The sequence below is a fragment of the Chaetodon trifascialis genome, chromosome 2 (assembly GCF_039877785.1).
Source record: "Chaetodon trifascialis isolate fChaTrf1 chromosome 2, fChaTrf1.hap1, whole genome shotgun sequence".
NCBI lineage: Eukaryota > Metazoa > Chordata > Actinopteri > Chaetodontiformes > Chaetodontidae > Chaetodon > Chaetodon trifascialis.
Genome location: NC_092057.1, coordinates 13,854,717 through 13,865,925, shown reverse-complemented (window position 1 = coordinate 13,865,925; position 11,209 = coordinate 13,854,717). Strand labels below are relative to the sequence as shown.

Genomic DNA, 11,209 nt, shown 5'->3' with positions numbered 1-11,209 from the left:
GCACATTGATACTCTGACCGACCAGTGACTCCATCCGTGCTACTTTATCGGAGATCCCACTATAAAAGACTCCTGAGCAGAAAACGAAAATGGTGTTACGAGGTGCTCTGAATGTACAAAATAGCAAAAAATGCCATAAAAAGTGAAAACTCTGCTTTGTCCATTTTTAAAAATACATCCTGCCAATCTCCAAGGTCTGCAGCTGTTTTATACAAACAGCAAAGCACATGGAAACTGGCCTTGGGGAGCCTGCGTAAGAAACACTAGGCAAAGAATTTCATCTTATTATTTGGGTGAATCACAGAAGCGAATACAGATGGACAGATGGATACAGATATAACAGCAGGTGCATAGCAATAAGGTTCATCACCTTGAAATCCAGGTTTAGACCTAAATCTACTGAAGTGTTGAGTCCCAGAGTGTCTTAAATAAACCGCTGTGAAGCCAACGTAGCTTTTCACAAGCCTGAAACTTTAAATCCAGAGAGTGAAGGTTTTATAATATGCACTTCTGCCCTTCTGTATGACTTCCTCTGTCAGCCCTTCACAAGGAGAAATGAAAACGATCTGATTGATTAACCAATTATCTGACTGACCAGCTGACTCAATGATTGTAGGAAAAATCTTATAACACTGTTAAAAGAACATTTGTCTACCAAAAAAAAATAAAAAATCAAAGAGCTGTGTCCCATGCGGCGCAAGCACGGGTCAGCATCCCACGATGTTGGACCTAACACAAAAAAAAACACGCCAGTGAACCTACATGCATGTGCATACGGACACACACAAGTTACACAAGTACAGAGCTGACGCACGCACACAAAAACACACACACATTTCATCCCACATGCGCTGTAAATAGAGAGCAGGATGTTGCAGACATTTGGGTGCATGAACAAACAAGAGATGCTCCTCGAAAGGAAGCGGTAAAAAGAGAGAGAGAGAGAGAGAGAGAGAGAGAGGGAGAGAGAGAGAGTGAGCAGGGAAGGAGGGATGGATGACAGAGGGGTAAAGAGATAGAGAGGATGGAGAAAGAGAGAGAGAGAGAGAGAGAAAGAGAGACGGGAAAGTAGAGCTAAGGGTAGGTGGACAGATGAAGTGGTGACTCAGGAATGAGATATGAAAAGAAAAGATTCAGCACTTGGAATTATTCTCCTCCTCCTCCTCCTTTTTCCTCTGTCATTCTCTCTGTGGACAGTTAAGGTAGCATGAGACAGACACGCATCTCGCCATGAACTCTGCCCTTTTTCTGCTCACTCTGTCCATCTGCTGTCCTCCCTCTCTCTCCTGCCCTTCCTCTTCTCTCTCTTTCCTCTCACTCCGTCTCTTTGTCTCCTCGTGCGGGAGAGAGTCCACGGGTCTGTCACTCTCACCTTGAGCGCCGCAGCAGTCACCAAGCAGTCAAGATTGCACTTATTAAAACAGGGGATTTTGGAGGCACAAACTCTTCTGCCTGCAGGATCTGCAGAAGATTCATATATGTGTATAAAAGCGTGATGCAAAAGTGAAATAGAAGATAATTCTAGTCAAATAAAATACTACAGCAGTTGGCACAGTTGCCATGCACCAAAAAAAGAATCCCTTTGAAAATGAAACATTACACCTACACATTTTTTCACAGCTTTCAACTCCTGCTAACATTGTAGCAGTCCTGTAATGATGCTGTAATGTCTGACCGGTGTATGGAGGTCTATTTGTGCTCTGCATCCTGCCCTTGGCTGTGTGAGGATGACAGAAGGCTGTCACCTGTGTGATTTGGAGGAGGAGTGACAATGAAAAGCATTTTAGATTCTGCTTTCCATGGTGTCATAACTTTTTATGGCAATGTCCAGCATGTTTGACGTGACATATACATGCAGATAGAGGTACAAGTCCAGGAGCTAAAGGCTTGTCATCACTGCATGAAAGCTTTGTTTGTGGAATTTGTAATATTGATACAACCATATACTGCGTTTGACAGTGGATGTAGTATCACGTTTGTTTGCTTTCTTTCCTCTTTTGTCATCTCTTGTCTCTGTAATGTACATGCAGGTTTTCCATCTATGGATAATCTCTAGCTGAGGTGGTAAGCTTCCCAGATGTCGACGCATCTTGTCTCGTAATCAATTTAATTGGTAGATGATGGCCTAAACACTACATGGCATTTGTTGTGTGAAACAGTGCCAGGTTAAGGCTTTGTTTCGTAGATGTTTTTTTAATTTGTAAGATGTTTTATAAGGGGGGGGGTGTCTCTGTTTAACACAAGGTGGTCCAGTCCTGCTTCAGAACGCTGCTGTAAAGGTCTAACATGCTCATTCATTCATTCATTTCACACTGTGTCTAAGGTAACATTGCATTACTGTATTCTTCTCTGTAAAAGCAGCGATGCAATTTAATTAAGTACAATTTGAGGTACTTTACATGAGTATTCCCATTGTATGCAGCTTTATACTTCCTCTTTACTACATCTCGGAGGCACGTGTTGTACTTTTTACTCCACTACATTTGTCTGGCAGTTTTAGTTACGAGTTACTTTTCAGATTACATTTTTTCATACCCTTCCTGTCTGATGAAAATCCATGTATCTCTAAATTTGGCCATTTTGAATTGGAATGTTTCTGATAGACTGAAGGATTAAGTGTTCCTTATGGGTTGAGGAAATTCCCCTTAATCTAAATAAACTATTTAAACCCTTCTTGGATTAGTTGGAAAATGCATTGTGGAAAAGCTGAAAACAGGGCTGTTTTCGTGAGCTCATGAAAAGTTGACTACTTAGAGATATGGCTCCGAAAAAGTGTCTCACAGGAGGGGGACACTACAGACACGGTGGTCTTATAGAATATGATGCATTGCTGTAAACTACCCAACAGAATGTGAAGTGGTTAACATTAGCAACCACAGCAGCATAATACAACACATTAATGCAGCAGTAACATCAACCCAAAATCATCATATATAATAATAAAACACTGACAGGGACCATTTTACTGCAGAATGAGTACTTTCACTTTTGATACTTAGATTTTGCTGACAATGCTTACATACTTTTTGGTTAAAAAGAGTTTTGAATGCACTCGAGTATTTAAGAATCTGCAGCAGTCGGCTACATTCATCAAAACAGCGGAGGACTATTGCGTTTGTGGTTCTCACCAAATTAATTTGAGGGTTATAAACACTGCGAGTGCTGCAGGTCTCTGGAGACGCCTCCACCACCTGAGGTAAGTCTGACCGCTCGCCAAACAGTCCCAGGTCATCTCTTTGAAAGCATCTTTGGGGAGCCTACTGTACCTTGAAGAGGACGAGGGAAGGTAGATGTATTTTGAAGTTACCACCCTCTCTCTCTCGCTCCCATTTTTATTTTCCAAAAAACAAATTATCTTTACTGGTGTTGGAAATAAGTAGGTTACAATATTTCCAACAGGGATTGTAGAATAAATGTATCATCTTTCCGTGTGTGTGTGTGTGTGTGTGTGTGTGTGTGTGTGTGTGTGTGTGTGTGTGTGTGTGTGTGTGGCAGGACCCCACAGTCTTTCCTTGTGACTGCGCGCCTCAGGGCAGTGCATGTTGACGGTGGCTGTATCACAGCGCTGTGACCCTAAAGCTGCACCTCAGATGCCTTTGAGTGCCTCTGCAGAATTGGAAAATAGTTATCAAGACTTTGGATGAGTTCACCTGGTATATTTTCTCGTAACGCAAAGGTGGTTTGCGTCTATATATCTTGACCTACTTGAATAACTTTTAAGTGGTGGCTTGTTTAATTCAATTCACTGAATCTGTCTCTCACCGCGGCACCTCTGATCTCTCTCTCTCTCTCTCTCTCTCTCTCTCTCTCTCTCTCTCTCTCTCTCTCTCTCTCTCTCTCTCTCCTCCGGAGCTTATCTCGGTGCGCATCGTCAGCATCAGTTTGAAGTCAAATCTGACAGCCGCTGCCTTGCCCGGTCCTTTTTTCCGTCTCTTTCACTCTCTGGTGGTCATCCCGTCTCATTTAAGAGGTACAGACTCGGATTAGTGGGCTAAACGTGTGTAATTATTGATGTACTTTTTGGGGGGAGGAGGGGGGTTGAATGGGTGGGTGACTGGTGGAGGGGGTTGACCTCGATTGCCGCCCGGGATGAGAGACTCCATAGGCTGCCGTGCTTTCTCTCAATGTGGTCTTACCTTTTCTCCCTCTTTGCAGTTCAGTCGGGACTGTGGGAGAGCGCGTCTGATCGCTGTCCTCAACTTGGGGCGAAGAAAGACGGGAAACTCCTCGGGATTCTCCGTACACCGAGCTCTGATCCGGATATTCTGGTGAGCACACTTTGGCCAAAAAAAGAAAATGTTGCTTGATTTGAATCCTTTGCATTGTCACTTGAAAGTGCTCCTTCTGGTTTGTTGTCGGAACGGGCGTGTCTACGCGTCCCTCGCACTTTTTCCTCTCCTCTGAAACGGTCGCACTTCCAGGAGCATTTCGTGGATTGTTTTCTCGCGCCAGGAGCTGGAAAAGGCAGCGTGGCAGCGCAGCTCCTTCGCTCCTCTCTTTCATTTTTTTTTTCTTTTCCCCCATGGCTGCGAAGTTCTCGCTTATTTTGCACGGGAATTAAACGTGGCCATTTGTGAGAATTATCAGTGGGCATTCCTATCACGGAGGGGGGGAGAGAGTGAAATTGAGGCGGCCGGGGGGTGAGGGAGTGGGGGAGAGATGAGGTGAGAGGAGTAGGAGTGTGAGAAGAAACATTTGAGGGATCCCTCAGGGCAGCGCGTCCTCCCTCCTTTTATGAGAGGGATTTTATTGGTCTTTTATTCCTCTACAATGATGACATTGTCTGATATTGTTCTAAAGCCTCTACTTAATATGCTATTATTGTCAGTGCCATTACTCCCCTTTATGCTGCATATATATAGTGACATCCTACAGTACTGCTGGCTGTGCTGTAGGCAGAAATCTATGGGGCCATTTGCTGCTTTTATTATCCTGTTTATCAATTAAGCTTGTCTATAATGGAGATATCACACTTCCTCCAACATAAAACATTACTCTCCCACACACCATCCGTTAGCATCTCACCTCCCACATAGCCACACTTGCTGTCCACAGCCGATTATCTGGTTATGTGCCACCATTTGCACTAATAGAGAGTCCCTACTTAATGTAATGACAACTCGATCTGTCAGCCCATGCACAACAGAGGGCCGCTTAAAGGCTCATAAGCGGTGTCATAAAGGGCAGATTGAGAAGCCGTAAAAGACACAGAGGACATGACAAAGTGCCTGTGGAGGTTGTTTGAGTAGTTTGCTGATGTGTTTTATTGTCCATGTACAGTATGGGGCTGTCACTGTGAAGCATGTACCCAGGAATGTGTGTGTCTGAGTAGTTTTGTGTGTGTGTGTGTGTGTGTGTGTGTGTGTGTGTGTGTGTGTGTGTGTGTGTGTGTGTGTGTGTGTGTGTGTGTGTGTCAGCTCTGCTCAGTCGTGTGTATGCAAGGAAGGAATGAGGGAGCAAAAGGAAAAAGGGGACAGAAAGAGGGAGAGAGAGAAAGAGAGAGATTATGCTAACTCAAAGTATTGGAGGAAGAGGAAAACCCATGTAAGCAGTTTTTCTTTTCACTCATATATTTATATATTTAGCTGTCAGGGCCTTCGCTGATACACAGTAGGTTCTTCTGGCTTTGACATGCTTGTCACCAGGATGAGGTTTATATGAAAGAAGGCCACTGCTTATTTTAGCTAAGCTGTGCAACTGCAAGACAAACAAGGGGAGGCTAAGAGGATTGACCAAACAAGACCACCGACTTAAACGCAAATAAAGGCGGATTATAACACAGGTAGCATGAGAGGAAATTGCTGGACAGCAGATGAGGGTCCAGTGGAACGTGTCTCTCCGCTCAGTTATTTGCAGCGGCCCGAAAGCTGAGGTGAGAGCGCGGGAAGAAATGATGCACTACACCGGCGGGTGATATTTAATCATGAGAATTTGTGCCATGTTAGGAGCTAAGGGTAAAATTAACAACAAATCAAAGGGAGTTTATTTCAGGGGGAGAGCACTGCATGTCATCCCTCCTCAATTTCCCTCCAGTTCAGATGAGTGGCGGTCTGGGACTCTCACAGATGCTTCGACAGAGGTGCTTAACCTCACTGCAGACACGGCCGGGCAATCATGCAATGAACCGATCATTTCAACTTTCTCAGTTGATGTGCTGACACGGTGTCACTGATGGCAGTCAAGATGATGATGATGACAGTGTTCTGGCTGATGATAGTTATACCACAGATCATCTGATTATCGCCGATGCCGTTGATAAAGTAGGCAGGTAGGTGCATTACATCATGGTGTTACAGCGCTGCAGTCAGCAGTTCAGTGCTACATCTTAACCAGATCAAAAGGACTTGATTTCCCAGAATGCTCTCCACGCTAAGAGCTATGTGACTTGGATTGGAGCAGAGGCAAACATGGGGTTAAAGGGCTCCCGCAAGAAGCAGACAAGTTGAGTATGTTTTGACAGCGTGAAAGAATGGATCCCCTTGTATTTGGCGTTGTTGTTAAGATGGTGGGCTGGCAGCATCATCGCAGTCTTAAGAACATGACAGTCCGTGCAAAATGGTAGCGGCACACAAAGCCAATCCTGATTTTTCCATGTGACAGATTGTGTGTGTGTATGTGTGTGTGTGTGTGTTTTTTTCTTTCCTCCGGTTGTTGTTTGTTCTCTCAGATGCACACTTACTAGATCGCACATAACAGGCACATACACACTCAAACATACTTACGCACATTATCTAATATTTAACATTGATTAACATGACAAACAAAGCATTCAACACGTTCTCAAAAATACAAAAAACACATTGATTCAGGGCCGCAGTCACACTTGCCCACACACTTAGGTAAAACCTTATTGTGTCTTGAACGTACCCACCCATTCTGTAATACAGTACGTGGCCTTGGGCTTAAAAATATCTTGAGTACAAACACACAGGCACACACACACAGTTTTAGCAGGGACAACCCTGTTGTGCTGGCACAAAACCAGAGAGCTGGTGATAACGAGGTTGAAGTTAGTTAGGATTTTAGCTGTGCCTCAACCTCCTAACACCCTTTCTAAATCTGATTCATCCCAAAATGAGATGTTTTTCCAAGAGAGGGAGATGAAAACACTCTCTCCCTCTCCTCTTCCCTTGCCAAATACAGTTGAGCCCCCCCCCCACCACCACCTTCTATTACTCTCATACTCTCACACACTATCTGTTTCACACCCCGTTCCTCCCTCCCGTTCTCTCACATCTCTCTCTTCTCTCCTCCCCTGGCACCTCGATGTGTTTCTCTTTAATTGAGATGCATTTCAATGTGGTGCAAATTAGCTTTCTACAGCTCCAGTCTAAACTTGCACTGTGTGTGTGCCCATGCATGTATGTGCGCACGTGTAATCCATACGTGTGTGTGTGTGTGCGCGCGTGTGTGAATAGAATTCCCACAGTTGAGAGCGCTACCTTCCTGTTCGTTTCTCCAACGCCTCCTCTGATGCCTCCTCTCTCCCACAAACTTACATTTTTAGTACAGCATTAACAACGTTGACTGGTTTGGACTCCTTCATTTTCTGTCTCCTGGCTGGAGGAATTAACTCGGCCTCCCCTCTCTTCGCATTTGAATTCTGATGTGTGCCTCCGAGAGATGACAGTGCGTGGCAGCTCATTAGGGACGGGGCTAGGTATCAGGAGGGTCAGGGGGCTTTATAGAGACATGTTTCAGCTATGCAATGCTTGTCGTCCTCAGCTGATCTGATCTGGTTACTGTTTTGCGAAAGGGAAAGGCAAGCTGGCGATACTCTGTACTCTGTGCAGGTTTAGGGCACAAGTGCACAGGCGCTGCCAGCGAAAGGAAACTACGGTTTAACTCTCTTAAAATGTTTTTTTTTAGTCGACTGCTCAAGCAGCAGAATCACGTTCACGAGCAAATCATTGCCAATTAATGGCTCTTTTGAGAAAATTATCTAAAAATTAGAGCAGCGGTTCCCCCCGCTCATCTTCCGAATCCTTCCCAACTCAGTGGTTCGGAAGATGAACCCGATCAGCAGCAAAAGCACTTTTTCAACACGGCACATCTTCACTTCACTCTGTCTGACCTTTCTCTAATTTTTGCTTTTGTTTTGGGAAATATTGAATTTTGTTTGAACTTTCCAGGCCCCAAAAAACTCTTCAAAGGAAACAATCTGAGATGATTATTCTTGGGTTGAGCATGTGTAACCTGTGATAGGGGATTTGCAAGTAGATGTGATAGTAAAGATTTTTTTTAGCTGTAAGATAAATACGGCGGAGTATCTCGAAGCAGGTTTTTCCAAGTGATCTCTGGTGTGTGCATGTTCGTGTGTGTGTGTGAGCGTGAATGTTGCATGGTGCACTTTGTGGCACTTTGTGCATGTGTGTGCGTGCACACGTATACGTGAGAGAGCGAGAAGCGCAGTTAGGGAGAGTGATGCTGACAGTGGGGTGACCTTGGGGCTCCCAGTCTTCCTCCTGTCGATGAAGGGGATGACTTAGTGCCTCCCTCCCCACCCATGATGGCTCATTTATTATCATTAGGCACACAGTCAAAAGATGCTGCTCAGGCCCTCAAAACAGAGTGGTACGTCTGGGGTGTGTGTGTGCGCGCATCACAGCGAGTGAGAGGCAATAGGACAGAGACAGAAAAGGAAGTCTTATCTCTTATGATAAGTGCTGCACACCCGAGCATATGTGTCTGTCAGTCTGTGTTTGTTACAGGTGCCACTGCCTTTGTGTAAGTGTCTGAACGTGTGTTTACCCGTATCTTGATGGAAGACGCGCTCACCTGTCAGTCCACATCTGCCACTGGGACCTGCCTCCCTGCCTGCTTACCATGCAGTATAAATAACGGTTAATGCCATAACCCTAACCTTACGTCACCAGTCAGCCAACGAGCAACATCACTGGTATATGGGTGCATCAGGGCGGGCCTCTGTGCTATCGTTTCTCAGCGTGATGGATGGAGACTTCTGCAGGCCAGTCAATACCCAATCTGAGCCCCACTGTCCTGATTTAAGATACAGCAGCACCCAGGTGACACACTCAGAAGCACGCCACTTTAATCACTCTGAGCATCAACTCCACACTGCCAAGATTGGTGTGGTGGTGGGTAAAGTGTGTGTGTGTGTGTGTGTGTGTGTGTGTGTGTGTGTGTGTGTGTGTGTGTGTGTGTGTGTGTGTGTGTGTGTGTGTGTGTGTGTGTGTGCGTGTGTGTGTTTGTTTGTATTAGTATCTCACTCAGTCAAGCACTGCTGTAATCACACAGCGATCGGCAAGTGCCTGCACTTCTGACAGAGTTAACACTTCTTTAGAATGGAGAGGGAGACACATAAATAATGTTTACAAGGGAGGATTTATGCGACGCGTCGCTTGCGAGGTGACAGAAAACATACATGAAGAAAGAATGTGGAGTTAAGGGCATAAAATTTGTATGAAGCCTCATGTAAGATGAAAGTTCTTGTGCGGTAACCTCGTCTGCCACAAGACATGTTTATGCACGTCTAATTGATTGCAAAACGGAGGAAATGTCTTGTTTTTTTGCCTGGATTCGATTCAGAGGTTTTTCCAATCTGTGAAGTGTGACATCCTTATAATAAGTGACAGAGAGGAGGCCAGACTGAATGATTGGGCATTCAACGCATATAAGACATTCGTGGGATTTGTGTCCTGTGTCCTGCATGTTAAGGCTACAAGGCAGCTATATTCAGGTCAGGGATAGATTGTGGTTTTGGTTTAATATCCATCTCAAGTCAGTGTTTACTTTTTCAACCTTTAACCAAGATTGTTACTTTTCTCGAACCTTACCCAATTACTGAGTTACCTTCACTAACACTTAAAAACATTGCTCATGCTTTAGCTGCCAGGAGAGCATTTGGAGGGAGATACAACCCTAGTCAAGATCTAAAAAGCCTTTTTTTCCCCTTCTTTGTTCTCCAAAAAAATTCCATCCACACAAGCAGATAAAAACATCTCCACCATATCTCCATATGAAAATGCAAAACCACAGCTGAAGCGTTGCCAAGCATGCCTCCTATTTCTGTACAATCACCACTGAGGTAATTGGCTATATCTTGACATAATTGCGCACCATGTTTACATCAGTCTAGATACAGGCATGTAAACACAGCATTTCTATTCTGTTTTATTCATATCCTATTTTATTTTACTTTATTTTTTCATTATTACATTTTGCCCAGCTGTGCACCATGCATATGAATGAATGACAATAAACAAATCAGTCAAATCGGTCATCAGAAGCCTGAATAAAATCCTTTTCCGGGAGGCTACTAGAGGTCCAACTATATTCCTATATTTGCAACCAGATCTTATCCAAAACCAGCGATGCTGGGAGTGGAGCTAGTGTCACTGAAGAGTTGGATTTTGTAGCATTGATGCCTCCGTTCATCAGTAGAAGTGGAAGACTAACTGTGCATTTATATGTAAACATGTAAAGAATCCTGTTAGCAAAGTTTGCGCAAGCACTTGTTTGGCCATTGTACAAAATCTCCTTATTTAGTCAAAGCAGATCACGGTGCATTTCTTTGTTATCCAATAAAAAATATAGTCAGTACAGCATAATTTTACTTAAATTAGTGGCATCTAAAAGTAATTTTTGTCCAACACGGTTGCATTTAGTCCTGTCCAAATCTATTGGGCCAGCACGTCAGATTGGCAATCGTTGTGCTTTATGCAAGGATGGAGAAGTGAGAGTATTGCATGAAAAGGTGGGCAACTTATGTTCTGCATGCTCAGTGTGTGCAATTTCCCCACTGTTTCAGTTCATGAGCGCATCATTGTGCAGAAAATGCTTCAGTGCGTGTGGTAATCCAGAGAAGATTGTGTTTGTATGAACAAGCAGCTGGATATCGCTACTTTATCAGAGAGTAATCTGTTTGCATTGGCTCAAATTGTTCCCTCTTGACATTTCATCTTTCACATACGTTCACAACACATACTTGACTTGCGTACACAGAAACACACTTCCACACGCACACACACACGCACTTCCACAGCCCCTCCCCTGCAGCCCCTCCACTTTGGCTGTTAGTCTAATTTATGAGGTGCCGTTAATTTGGCCTAAACGCTCGTTGCGAGACCTCCCTCCTCTCTCATCCCTTCATCTCTGCATCCCTCCTTCTCATCCTCCTTCTCATCAGTCACTCGGCAGAGTAAATCAGAGGGGTGGTATTGCACAGCAGGCAATACATAGACTGGAC

The 11,209-nt window shown here is 44.4% G+C and overlaps 1 protein-coding gene across 1 annotated transcript in view; it reads left to right on the top strand.

Moving 5' to 3' along the window:
- The first annotated feature begins 3,837 nt into the window (after nucleotides 1-3,837).
- The window catches only part of ptprdb (protein tyrosine phosphatase receptor type Db), a 146,636-nt gene continuing 139,264 nt past the window's right edge, over nucleotides 3,838-11,209 (top strand). Inside the window, exons 1-2 of the mRNA XM_070986640.1 lie at nucleotides 3,838-3,970; nucleotides 4,156-4,268. The gene's annotated coding sequence lies outside the window, so the exon portion shown is untranslated. The remainder of the gene's footprint in view (nucleotides 3,971-4,155; nucleotides 4,269-11,209) is intronic.